Source organism: Phocoena sinus, chromosome 6, assembly GCF_008692025.1.
Source record: "Phocoena sinus isolate mPhoSin1 chromosome 6, mPhoSin1.pri, whole genome shotgun sequence".
NCBI lineage: Eukaryota > Metazoa > Chordata > Mammalia > Artiodactyla > Phocoenidae > Phocoena > Phocoena sinus.
Genome location: NC_045768.1, coordinates 95,559,103 through 95,573,264, shown reverse-complemented (window position 1 = coordinate 95,573,264; position 14,162 = coordinate 95,559,103). Strand labels below are relative to the sequence as shown.

The 14,162-nt window shown below is 36.0% G+C and overlaps 1 protein-coding gene across 3 annotated transcripts in view; it reads left to right on the top strand.

Annotated features, from left to right (window-relative positions):
• AUH (AU RNA binding methylglutaconyl-CoA hydratase) overlaps positions 1–14,162 on the top strand; it is a 162,130-nt gene that overhangs the window by 92,240 nt on the left and 55,728 nt on the right. The gene's annotated exons all lie outside the window — the stretch shown is intronic.

Here is a 14,162-nt window from a genome sequence, read left to right as displayed (position 1 = left end):
GAATAGAAGATGGGTAGAATGTAAGTGGGGAGAATTCAAATACAGGGAGAGTATTGTGGAAAAAATAGTGCTTTGCTTTCCTTTTTAATACTATGGATGAAATAAATATTTTCGGGGAAAATGTGTGAACTCCATCCAGTCTAGAAGACATATGTCTATAAGTCTAACAAAGAATGCTCTTCTAAGTTATTACAGGCTCATGGTTCCGTATGTTAATCCAAGTGAAACTATCTCCCCATTTGGATTTACTGTATGTTTGATCAGCCACAAAAGAGTTAACCTGATGCTCTTAGTTGTCATGTTATTATCACTTCTGCACTTTTGTGATAACAGTTTACTGGGAAACTGTAATCAAAACCTGGCATTAAGTTTTCTTTCTTTCTTTCTTTCTTTTTTTTTTTACTTGAACTTGAGTCTGAATAACAATGTGATTATTTTTAAGGTATATTTTGTAAATTTTCTTAAAATAAAAAAGTTAAATTATAAAGCGATTATTTTGCAGATAGAGTAATAGTCCTAATGAGCGTATTAATGAACCATTACTATAATGCAAGTTTTAGATTAGTGTTCTAAATTTCAGTTTTTACTTGATCATTAAAGTTACATAGTTAATGAAAAGTAAGATGTGAAGGAAGGTGGAAACATACTAAAGCCAAATTGAACTTCTTTAAGTTGTATTATTTCAGGTAAAATAAAAATAGAATGTAAGTGTCATATACTTAAACCAGTACTTTTATTTGTAATATATATATATTTAAGTATAGACAGATATTATAAAATATAAAATACCATGTTAATGGTTTAAAGCCAGTTTAAAAATCCTTAATATTGTTACCCTAGGATCTTCCTGTAATATTCTTAAATTATATTAAGGATTTTTATACACTAAATAGCCCTACTCTGTTCTTTATTATTTTCACCTTTAAGAAAGCAGCTAAACTTCCTATCTTCTTCCCAACTGAGAGAATTCTCCAGTACTAGAAAATAAAATTCTCTTTTGGAAATAGCTCCCCAAACAATACCACCCTTTAACACATTTATAAGAATGCAATAAAAAGAAGTTCAGAGGATTAGAATTCTGTTATTTGACAGTTTAGGAAATTTCTGGAAGTTTGCACAGAAAATGGTGGCAGATTCTTTTATTCCTGGCCTCTGTTTCTTACATCTTCTACTAGAGGATTTGGGGTATATGTCAAGAAACCTTATTATATCTAAGAAAACTGTTAAGGCTTCTTGCTTGGGTATACATCACTGTGGACAAGATGTCTAGTATTTCCATTGCTCTGTGGTTCTCTTTCATTCTCTCTAGCTTTTTATTTCGGAAATATTCAAACTTTAGGAAATGTGAAAGGCAGTAAAAGGAAACTCTTTATACCCTTTGCCAAGATCTGTCCCCGCCCATTTCCCTCTCCTTCCACTCTCCACCTCCCTCTCTCATATGTACATCCATTGTGTTCTTGCCGAACCATTTCAAAATAACAAGGTGAACCTTTAAATATTTCAGTATGCTTTTCCTAAGAATAAGAAAGGACTCATATGACCACAACACTGTTATAACACCTAACATATTAACATTATTATTAATATTCAGATTACCTCAGGTTCAAAATGTTTGTAGTGGTCTTTTTGGTTTGCTTTTCCAATTCAGGATTCATTTAAATGTCACACATTGCAATTTTGTTTGTTTGTTCTTTTAATCTCAGTAAGTTTTCCATCTCTTTTTGTTTTTTTTTTTTTAACACTAATCTTTTTAAAAAGAAGTCAAGCAAATTATTGAAGTTTGCGCATTCTGGATTTGACTGAGGTATTTCCTCACGTTTAAGTTTATGATAAAAAATTTTTGCCAAGAATACTAAATGGGCCATGCTCTATATTTTCTTTTCTTTTCATTTGATGGCACTTAAAGTTAGGTTGTCCCATTTTGGGTGACAATAACTTTGATCATTTGGTTAAAGTGGTGACTAACTGTGGGTATACTTTTAGTATTCTCTTCTTGGAAAGTTTTCAGGAAAAGAGTCTTTAATAATTATCATTGGTATTGACTATTTCCCAAATTAAAAAGGAAAGGAAGAAAGAAAAATGAGTTTTTTATGAAAAGAAAAAAGGAAGGAAGGAAATGAGAGCACTCAGTTTTCACAGGACCAGAATCAGAGTCCCCAGTCTTGTCTTTTTCTCCTCCCCAGGGTGAGGGGTTTGGGACATCACTGCATGTCTCACTGTAGGCTGTGTTTAGCAATAAGGCAGTATCTTGGCATGGTGTCCAGGAACTCTATTTTAAGGTGCGTCTGTGAAGTAATGACAGATTTTTAAATCCAGTGTGTGTGTGTGTCCTGAACACAGTAGTCATTTTGGAAGTTTTGTTTATACTTTTGTTGAAATCTTCTCTTAGAACAGTACATCAGAATCTGAGCGTTATTCTTTTGACTGTCTTCAGCAATGACTCATCTTGATCCTGTGAGGGTGAATTTGATTTTCATAAATAGCAAGAGACCTTTTGGTGCCAAATCTGATTAATAAGGTCATACTATTTCCGGAATAGAAAAAAGTATAACAATAAAAATAAGACTGCTTTTCTTAAAGAGGCTTATATAATGTCAAACATTACCAGTGTTGTGAGCAATGGATAAGCACTGCTGGATTTAATGGACTGATTCCTAAGTGACCTCTAAAGGCCAGCACTCGTTCTGCTCTGTGAAGTCTAGTACATTTATGAACACACCTCATACAGTCTCATGCAGTCTCATTTCTTTGTACTTTTAAAATGTATTCAGTGACCACTTTACTTTTTTCTAATTAGGGGGTTTTGGAAGTTATTTGTCGACAGGACATATTGTTAGTTGTTGTAGAGGAAACAGATAGATATATCAATAGATGTAGATACAGGTACAGATATAGATGACTCAGCAGTGTTCCTTTAAAATGCCCATCTGAAATCTGGTAGGAGATATTAAACATGTGTACAAGTATCATAACTGCTTTATTATAAAGTTGTTGGACTCAAACATGAATAAAGCAGTTGAAACTGGGAATTGTGAGTTTGAGAAAATAGTGTGGATTCTGTCAGCTATAAGCCTCAGTTTATAAGACATGCAACGTGGGTCCCCAGCACTTCTCTAACCTTCTCTCCTATTGCTGCCCCCTTTGCTCACACGCTGGGTTCCAGATGTATTTATTCAGTTAATTTGCAAATACTTGTTGACCCATGCACTGGTGTAGACACTGGGTATGTAGTCGTAAACAAACATGGAAAGATCACTGGGGACTCTGGGGATGGCCAAACACATGACATGATGCCTGACACTAGACAGATGTGATTGATAGCAGTTTCTTAGTCACATGTACTCACAGCTCAGGGGAAGCCACCACATGGCACACAGGACCACATGGAGGTTGTGCTTGGGAACAGTGAAAAAACAGAGTGTGGGAGGCAGGCTTTGTAGTGATGAGAAGGTGGTGTGCCCCCTGGTTCCTTAGGGAGGATGTGATTGGTTTTGTTTGAATAATTTCACAATCTGGCAGGAACCTGGAACCCTCTCCCCAGGAATAAGTAGGAACCATGTCTAGTTTTCCTGATGAGAGGTAGGTTGTTTGTCTAGGGGACTTAATTCATTGGAGCAGAGCTGAGAGGAGAACTTGTAGTCCGGCCATTTGTGGTTCACCTGATATCCCTAGGTGTTAGGCAGCACGTGATATTGGGACTTCAAAATTTTAGGCCTTACCCACATGAACAAATGGAAATATAGAAAGTTTCAGAATAGAGACGACAGAAGAAAGAGTGAGTGAACTTTGTGATTAATGAATAGGAGTTACTCAATCTAAGTAACAGAGAAACAAACAAACAAAAAACCTGAATAATGAACTGAACCTCAGGGACCCTATAGGACAATACTGAAATGTTTAACATTTGTGTCACAAGAGTCTCAGAAGGAAAGGAGAAAGAGTGTGGTTCAGAAAAAAAATATTTGAAGAAATAATGGCTGAAGATTTCATAAATTTGGTGAAAGACATAAACTAAGGATTTAAGAAACTGAGTGAACTCAAACAAGATAAGCCCAGAGAAATCCAGGACCAGACATGTCATAATCAAAATGCTTAAAACTAAAGACCAAATACTACTACTAATAATAATGATACTTAAAGTCAAAGGAAAATAACATTATTTATAGGAAAACAATGATTTGAGTGATTAGATTCCTTATCAGAAACAATGGATTCCAGAAATAAGTGGAATGGTATTTCTAAATTGCTAAAAGGAAAGAACTGTCAACCCATAATTCTGTATCAAGATAAAGTGTCTTTTAGGAATGAAGGTGAAATAAGGATATTCTCAGATTAAGGAAAACTAAGAGAATTTATGGCCTGCAGACCCAGTGTGGTATTGGGGAAAAGATAGACACTTTGATCTGTGGAACACAACAGAATCCAGAAGTAGACCTGTGCAAATATGGCTGGTTGATAATTAATAATTCACACAAGCAATTCAGTGGAGAAAGTATGGTGGTGGGAAAGTTGTATATCCATATGCAAAAGAAAAGAGAAAACCACTTCAACCTAAATCTCACAATTTGTACAAAATGAACTCAAAATCATAAATTTAAATGTAAAATATAAAACGGTACAAATCTTTGAAGCTTCATGAAGCCAGAGACTGTCTCTCTCATTCCCACAGTTTGAAACCACAGGTCCGGTAGTCATCCATCGAGTATTACTAAATGTGTAAACTATAGTTGTCCCTTGGTATCAAGGGGGATTGGTTCCAGACCCCCCTGTAGATACCAAAATCCATGGATGCTCAAAATGGCATGGTACACCTTATAAAATGGTGTAGTATTTGCATATAACCTCTACACATCCTTCCATATATTTTAGATCGTCTCTAGATTACGTATAATGCCTAATACAATGTAAATGCTAAGTAAATAGTTACAAATACAATGTAAGGGCTATGTAAAGACAGTTGGCCCTTGAATAACATGGATTTGAACTGCACGGGTCCACTTATATGCAGATATTTTTCAATAAATATACAGTTGGCCCTCTGTATTCGTGGGTTTTGCATCCATGGCTTCAACAACTTTGTATGGAAATTTCTGCCCGAAGTAGGTTGAATCCGAGGATGTGAAACCCACGGATACAGAGGGCCAACTGTATTCATTGTCCTATGCCATTTTATATAAGGAACTTGAGCATCTGCAGATTTTGGTGTGTGTGAGAGCTCCTGGAACCAATACCTCCTGCATACCAAGGGATGACTGTAGTTGGCAGCATGAGGCAAATTCAAGTCTTGCTCTTTGGAACTTTCTGGAATTTGTTTTTTCTGAATACTTTTGGTTGGAGAAGGTTGGATGAATCCGTGGATTTGGAGGGCCCGTTGTACTGCTCCTGGAGGAGATAGAATGAAATTAACTTCAAAGATGGGTTACACAAAGTAAATTAGAGATTAACTATTACAGGAATATTTTGTTTACTTGTACTGCATGCTTTTCTTCATTAAAATTCACCTTATTGCTTTATATATCCAAATTGTATAAGTAATGGGATTGAATTAATCAGCGATTTTGACTGACCTCAGATTGATGTCTGTCGTTCTCATTTTTGTTTTCTTTTTTTTTAATAACTAGTAACTTGGTATTTTGTGAGCAGCATGTTACTTTCCTGTTGTCCAGCTGTACTCAAGATAACCTTATTTGCATGCTACAAAATCTGCTCAGCGTCTTAATGGGGGTTCCCTTGTATGCAGCAAGTTGTTTTTCTTTTGCTGCTTTTGAGATTCTCTAAAGATACTCCTAAAAAGATCTTTTTTGCCACTTTAATTATAATGTGTCTTAGTGTGAGTCTTTCTTGGTTTATCTTTATCAGAATTCTCTGGGCTTCCTGGATCTTGATGTCTTTTTATCCTCTAGGTTAGGGACATTTTTAGCCATTATTTTTTCAAACAAGTTTTCTGCCCTTTTTTCATTCTCTTCTTCTTCTGGGACCCCTATAATGGGAATATCGGTTCACTTAATGTTGTCCCATAAGTCTCTTAAGCTTCACTCTTTTCCATTCTTTTTTTTTTGCGGTACGCGGTCCTCTCACTGTTGTGGCCTGTCCCGTTGAGGAGCACAGGCTCCAGACGCACAGGCTCAGTGGCCATGGCTCACGGGCCCAGCCGCTCTGCGGCATGTGGGATCTTCCCGGACCGGGGCACGAACCCATGTCCCCTGCATCGGCAGGCGGACTCCCAACCACTGCGCCACCAGGGAAGCCCTTTTTTGTTGGTTTGATTGGTTGAGTTCCACTGTCTTGTCTCCGAGTTCCCTGATTCTTTTTTCTACTTCATCTAGCCTGTTGCTGAACCCCTCTATTGTATTTTTCAGTCCAGTTATTGTATTCTTTAACTTTGTCACTTTTGTTTGCACTGTCTTAAATGTCTCTTTGTGGGAATTCCTTTTTGTTCATGCATTCTTTTCCTGTCCTCAGTGAGCATTTTTATGACTTATTTTCAACTTTTTTCATATAAATCATTTGTTTTTGTTTTGTTAAGGTCTTTTTCTGAGGTTTTATCTTGGCCTTTTTTGGGGAATATATTCCTATGTTTCTTTATTTTCCTAATTCTCTGTGTTAGTTTTTATGCATTAGATAAAACAGCTAACTCTCCCAGTCTTGGAGATGAACCTTATTGTTCAGCCCTGCCCTAGCTCTTTATTGTCTTTCAAACCTTTGGTTTTGTGCAAGTATCCTGCTTTATTCTAAGTGGCTGTCAGTAGTTGAGGGTGTGCCAGGACCTGTCTGTGTCTCAGAGGGGAGGACCTCAGCATCTGGATTCAGGCTGATTGGAAGCCAGACCCTTAGGCAGCAGCTTTTAAGGTATGCAAACATATTTCTTTCAGGGGAAGACTGGGAGATGGGCATTTCTGTTTGTTCCCTCTACACTGACCCTTCGGTGATAGGCAGTTAAGAAATGTTTCTTTGTTTGCTGTTGTCCTTTTCAACCATTAACACAAGACCAGCTGATCAGCACATCCAGGCTATCAAGGGATGTGTCCTCTAGGCAGCAGCTACAAAAGCTGGGGTGACGGATGTGCGCACAAGGTTCTTTCTCAGAGACAACAGCTACTTGGGGCAGGGCAGATGGAGGGTGGGAAGGTATGCAGCTTCCTTATCTCTAGAGAAGATTGTAGTAGGTCCTTTGATGTGTGTTTAATTAGAAGCTGCCCCTCGGGGCCCAGCTATGAAGGTAAGCTAATTGGCTTCTTTCACAGAAATACTAAGCCTTTTATTCAGCTACCTCTCCATTGTGCCACAGGGTGTATAGCTGTAAAAACTCTTTCTCCATTTGTTATAGTCTCGTGAATGTAAGCTTCATTGGCCTCCAGAGCCTAGTGATCAAGGGGTATCTCCTGGGCAGCAAAAATTAGGGGGCCAGATTTGTGTCTACAAACTCATTTTTAGGAGATCCTGGTGACTTGGAGTGAGGCAGAGGGAGTGCAAAGATGGCGCCCAGTGGTCTCAGCTGTCTTTGGATAGTATTTCTGTAGGCCTCTAGATGTGTATTGAATTAGATGCTTGTTCCTTAAATTGGCCTCCTTCACAGAAAGACTGGGCACTTTTCAGGCAGCTGCTTCTGTGCTGGCTTTGGTAGGGGGTAGCCAGGTGAGTCTGTGCGAGCTCAGAACTGTTTCTCAGTTTGCTGTAGCTGTCATTCTCGTTGATATGAGCCTGTTGACTTTCAAAGCTAGATATTTTGTGTTTCATTTCTCAGGTGCAGGGCTTAAAAGTTGGTGTGCCTGATGTGGGATTCTAACGCTTTGCTCCTCAGGGAGAAGCTTGGATTTTTGAGCTCCCTCCGGATTGTGTGTCACCGCACTGGGGGTGGGGTTAATGGTGAAATTGTGCTGCAGCCTCTTCTACCTGTTTCAATGTGGGTTTTTTCCTAATTTGCCAAATGTGGAGGAATTAATTGTTCAGGTAGTTTTGGGGTTTCTGTTAAGAGGACATTGTTCCTTATTTAGCTGTAGATTTGGTGTGTCTATGGGAAGGGGTGGTTTCAGGATACTCCTATGTTGTCATCTTGAACTGGAACTCAGTTGCATTATTTTGGTCGAACGACTGAAAGCATAATCAGAAAAGTTCTATGCACCCAGAATGATTGTTGTTATGGTGAAAATGGTGAAACAGATTCACCAATGTTTATAGTTATTTGTTACTCGGAGATGTGCACCATCTGTCATGATTGTGGTTGAACTGAAAAACATCCTGTTAACATTCAGATGTCTTATCTTTGTAAAATTGGCTGTTATTAAATAAGCTTTTTGCATGTAGGATTACACTGCTAAACTAGGATGTGTTTTTACAATCACATGTCTCACTTTGTGCTTTTTTTTTTTTTTTCATTTTACCGTGGCACTTTGTGAATATACCCTTTTGACCCTTTTGATCACTATTTATAGCAAGCTTTAGTGACATCTCTTTTGTTGATCCTATTACGTGTAGCCAATTGCCAGCAGCCAGGTTTGTTCTTTTCCTACTCTTTTTTCGCCTTCTACCTTCTGCTGTCTCTTTCCTGATATCTCACCATTAGAAAATCACCTACTCCGTCCACCATGCCTCCTCCAGTGGAGAAATCTTGAACTACCCCATCCTCAGAGTCCATGTCCCTTTGGGGAAGTCTTCTGTGAGAGGTGGTATAACCTCAGTCAGTAAGAAAGTAATGGTATTACTTTAAAATTTAACTTCTAGAGCATTTGAACACAAAAGTAATATTGCTATTTTTTTAAAAGGAAAACATATAATCACTAATAATGTATGATTAGAAATAAAAATAGTAATGGGAAGCAGTTTGGGGCAGTTTCAAAGTTGAATTAATCTTTTAGCAGTTGACAGATTTCTTAAAAGCAATTGCCTATGTTGTCTCATGTCACGTTATTTTGATGAAAACAATAGGGAAATATTAGTCCCAATAAGTAATTATTATTAATGGTTTGTTGCCTGTCATTTCAGACTTTTAAAAGTGCATCTACCAATGTATTAATACAGATCTGCATAGATTTTTTTCCCCTAAAAGTATGATCATATTATACATTTTGTTCTGTGACTTGCTATTTTTGATTTAATGGTATATTTTAGATAATCGCTCCTTCCTGTCTTATTTATAACTAGTACAGAGAAACTTCTGATGTTTCACTATAAAGCATTCTCCTGGCTTTAACTGAGATATGTATCCATAATCCTATGAAGGAAATATCTTGACATATTGATAATGTTGAATTTTTTGATACTTGGATTATTTAGATAGATTTTCTATTATAGACAGATTCTGGTTTTCTTAGAGTGAACTACTCTGGTAATGGTATATTATTCTTTCATGCTTAATGATTCTTCTGGATTCTGTATACCTATATTGAAATGGTACTTTTTGCATCCATTTTTATAGAAGAGATTAGTTTGAAGTTTTGTTTCATATGTTATCTTGTGAGATTTTGGTAGCAGTTAAATATTAGCATCTTAAAAATGATTTGGAAGCCTTATTAATTTTCTGCTTTCTGGGATTCTTGAAATAATACTGGAATTAAATAATACCCTTGAAATTTTATATTAATTTTACTTTTGTGTCCTGATATATTTTGAGATTTTAAAATTCCCTTTTAATAATTCACAATTCTTGGGAAATATAATTACCCAGATTTTCAGATATACTGACATAGACTTGTATATCATGTGTTCCTATAATTCTTTTAATTTTCTTTCATATTTGGGTGTTTGCCCTTATTAATTCCTTAATTTGTATTTTTGTTCTCTTCTCTTTTTCATGATTTGTTTTTCCACAGAAAGAACCAGCTTTTAGGTTTATGGGTTTTTTTCCCCCCCTTTTACTGTTTTTTTCCCCCTTTACTGTTTTTTTCTTTTCTGATTTATGACTTCCTGCTTTTGTGATAATTCTACCTTTTCTTTGTCTCAGTGCTTTCATTGCTCTTTTTTAACTTAAAAATTTAGTTTGTTTATCTTCATTTTTAGTGATGAAAAAGTTTGTATTTTAAAGCTAATTTTAGCTGTTTAACATTCATTTTCATATAGCACTTATATTATTTTCTAGATTTGTATTTTATTCTTATTAAATATTAACCTAAGAGTAGGGTTTTTGTTTGCTTGTGTGTGTGTTTTTTTTTTTTGGTTTCCAAGTTATTTTTGGTGTTTTCTATTAACACTTTTCTAGTTTCATTATAACATATTCAGATAACGTTTTCTGTATTACTACTTTTAGGAAGTGCTTGCAGTTTCATTTTGTATATAACAATTACATTGGCCAGTATTTGTAAATATATTCCATGGCCTTTGAAAAGAAAGTATTTTGATTGTAGGGTTTAGACATAGTTTTATGTAATATATTTATTAATTACATTCTTTTCTAGTTTTTCTGTATTTTGTCTGTCAGATTGGAGAGAGGTATGTTAATGTATCCACTGCTATTGTATTTCTGTCAGTTTCTTGTTTTTTTTTCAGATTTTCTTGAACACTTGACCCTTGAACTGCTCAGGCATTAGGGGTGCCAACCCCCCATGCAGTCAGAAATCTGCGTATAACTTTATAGTTGGCCCTCCATATCCACAGTTCCGTATCCAGAGATTCAACCAACCACAGATCGTGTAATACTGTATTACACATTTATTGAAAAAATATCCTCATGTAAGTGGACCCATACAATTCAAGGGTCAACTGTATTATATATATTTCAGTTCCATTTTTGGTGCCTAAAGAGGTCATGTGTATCTTCATTATGGTTTATACCACTTCTTCAGTATGACATACCCCTATTTTCCCATTAAATGTTTTTACATTGAATTCTGTTTTACCTGGTTGTGATACTGTGAACCCCTAACTCATTCTTTATTTCAGGAAGAAAATTCCATAGTAAATAGGTTTCATAGGCCCAGCGTCTTTCAGACTTGTTTCGTGCCCAGCCCTTCTTAAAGTAATTGTTCTTCATTTTTGCCAGTGTATATTGTGCCAGATTTTGTTTCTATGGTACTGTGCATAAGTTCAGTATTTCTTTATATTTTTAAATACATATAATACAAAGATACTTCTTTTAAAAAAAGTTTTGTGTTTTATTACTTGCATTTTTCTTTGGGTGTGGCATTGGCAGAGTCAGCCAATTATCTTTATGGAGTTTCTCAAAAATAATCTTACTCTACTGGTGTGGTATGATTGCCTATATTAGGCAATTATTAGATGTTGAAACAACTTCTTACTTAATTTTTCTGATCCTTAATTTTTTCCAAGCTTTGAAAATATTGATAACATTATGAGAGCTAGCATTAACTTATGGGCGTACGTAAAGGAAATTCGTATTTGATATTGGCTCTATTATTTTTCCCCTTGCATGAAAAGATTATTTAAAACTTTTAAAAAGCATGAAGCTGTGCTTTAAGGAAGCTATTTTGGTACTAGTCTCAAAGGACAGATTGCTATTCCTTTCCCACCCTAATGAAACTAGGTCACTGGCTTTTGGCACATCTCCATGATGTGATATTTATTTGATGTTGAAGTGCACTGTCTAGAAATAGTGATGCAATGTCAGCAAGGCCACTTTTCATTTCATGAACATAATTTCTAGTGCCCTGGAATTAATTTATTTCTTGACCTGTTTATAGTTACACTTGGTCATGAGCATTTCAGAGGCAGAGGAAGTATCTGGAAATGGTCATAGTCACCCTGTTAGGTGATAAATTATGGGGTTTTTGTTCAGCTTGAAGGTTTGGCTTGTTGAAGTAGTTGATATCTTATGAAAAACAAGGAGCTGTTTATTAAACAAACTTTTCCCTGATGCCATGGTAGGATTTGCTGGCTCCAGGGGTTGAGAAAACTCATCTAATGTATGTATTTTTGAACTCTGTTTTACTTTGACCAACTTTAAACACAATTGGGGAAGTTCCCTGTTCCATTCACTGGACAGGAGCAAGTACTTGAAAAATAAGGAGTAACCATAGGACTCCTCTAAAATTAATTATCTGTAGGTTCTGAAATTTAAAATGAGCTACTTTGAAGTCAGTTATGTATCAGTTCAGTGTTTGAGAAAGAGATTGAGGAAAACCTCACTGAGTGTGGACTCTGGAGTGGGTTTATGGCTTGCTCCTCTGTGCTTTCATCTCCTAATGCATAAAGTGTGATAATAGTCATGAGTATTTTATAACGGCATTATGGGGATGAAAACAGTAAATGGACATGCATTAAAAGTGTTCTGGTAGATAATGAGCATGCAAAAAATTCATTTTCATCAGTATCCTTTTAATGTGTTTGTGTTTATAAATGTCCTTTTTTCTCTTGCTACCCCTGCCCCTTCCTTGCCAGATATATTGTCACTGTTCCGTGTGGTTAGGGAGGGGTACCTGCTTCACTTTAATTCTGCCAAGAGGGCAAGTCTTGGGAGTAGCATCATTTGACCTGCTCAGGAAATGTATTCCAGTAGGATTTTCTATATAGCCTAACTTAATTGAGCAGGAGCTTTTCCAAACTGTAGAATTAAAGGGTAAAGCTTGGTAAGGAAGTTTGCAGATTTAGGGTATTTTCTGTGCTTCAGTTTCATTATTTGTTTAGTAGATGTTTTTCTTCTCTGCATTATTTAAAGTCCACTTTCATCTTATTGTTAATTTACATAGATTTATTTAATATGAGTTTAAGTTCTTTATTTTTCAGAAACATGAAGAGTTGCCAATCTGATATTTACTTCATTCTCCCTTCGTTTTCACACACTTTGCAATTATAAAAGTTTTGTTAATTTTTTATTCATAAATTTCACAACTTTGAGAATTCAGTGAAAAATAAGTTATAAAATCTGAAAGGATTTGAATGTTTTTATATAACCTGTATACAATCACATCATTAAGTATTGAAATAAGAACTTTATAATATCCTGTCTTCTTCCATTTTATAATTTTTAAAAGTTAAACTGAGGCATATTAAAATTTTAAGAGTCTATTTGAGCAGAAATCAATTTGATTTGGGCAGCACCAAGCCAGAAGTGGTTAGGAGTGCTCCACCAACAGGAGGTTAGGGAGAGACTTTTATAGAGAAAAGGTGGAAGTAAATTATTGATTGGCTATATAGCTGAAAGCCTAGTTGGCTTTTTGTGATTAGTTGTTCTTAGCCTTTTGATTTTGTAACTTTGAGGCACTTATGGCTTAGATTTTGGTTTGCTTACATAGGCTACCAAGGCATTTACAGCCACCTAGTCTAATGGGCTCCTTGTTTACTTAATTTAACAAGTTATATCTCTTTGCTGGTTTGATTATGTACTCCATGCATCTTCAGCACCGACTGCTACCAGGGAAGGAACTGTTCGATTTTGTTGACTTGTGTCAGCAACAGCTATCTAGCTCAGTGTTTGTGGAATGATAGGTGCTTAGTAAATATTCCTTGAATGAAATAAATTGGTTTTCTTTGAATGTTTTATTTCTAGGCAGTATACCCAGAAATTATGTTTATATGTTTTTTGGATGTGTTTCTGCTGGTTAACAGTGTGTTTAGTACATTTGTTTTTGGCTTCTGTTGCTTTCCTTATTGTAGTTTGTTTTTAACTAGGCGTGTTTCAGCGCACTTTGGGGACAAATTCTTCAGATTCCAGGGAGCTTGTAAAAACTGTTTCCCTGCTCTGAATAGCAGACCATGAGAGGGGCTTCAAATGCCTATCATTTGAGCCTAAGGAGGCTGAAGAAGAAAGGAACAGATTGTCTTTCTAAAACTCAAGCATACCTGGCCAGCCCTTTCACACCTTTGAGAAGAGAGAAAAGAAAGTAGATTAAGATGCAGGAGTTTTTAAAAATGTTGTGGCTGCACAAAATAAAGCTGCAGAAAAAAACCAGAGTGTTAGTCAAAGAGCTAAGACCCTTTTAAAATGCAAACAACTGAATTTTCATGAGTCAGTGGTTGCTCTGTAACTAGAGCAGTCAGCCCCTCCCAATCCCTGTTATTTGGGTCACTGTGCAATTATTTTTTGCTGATTTGCCTCATGAACGTACACACATGCATGTTATTTTTGATGCCTTAAAAAACATTTCAGTTGAGTTATAGGGATGTAGAGGATTTAAAATACTTGAGTTTGGTGCCTTTATTTTGTGCACTTTTAAGTAAGTGTAACATTTCTAATGCCAGTTGATATTGCAGAAATCTAAATTGTTCAAATA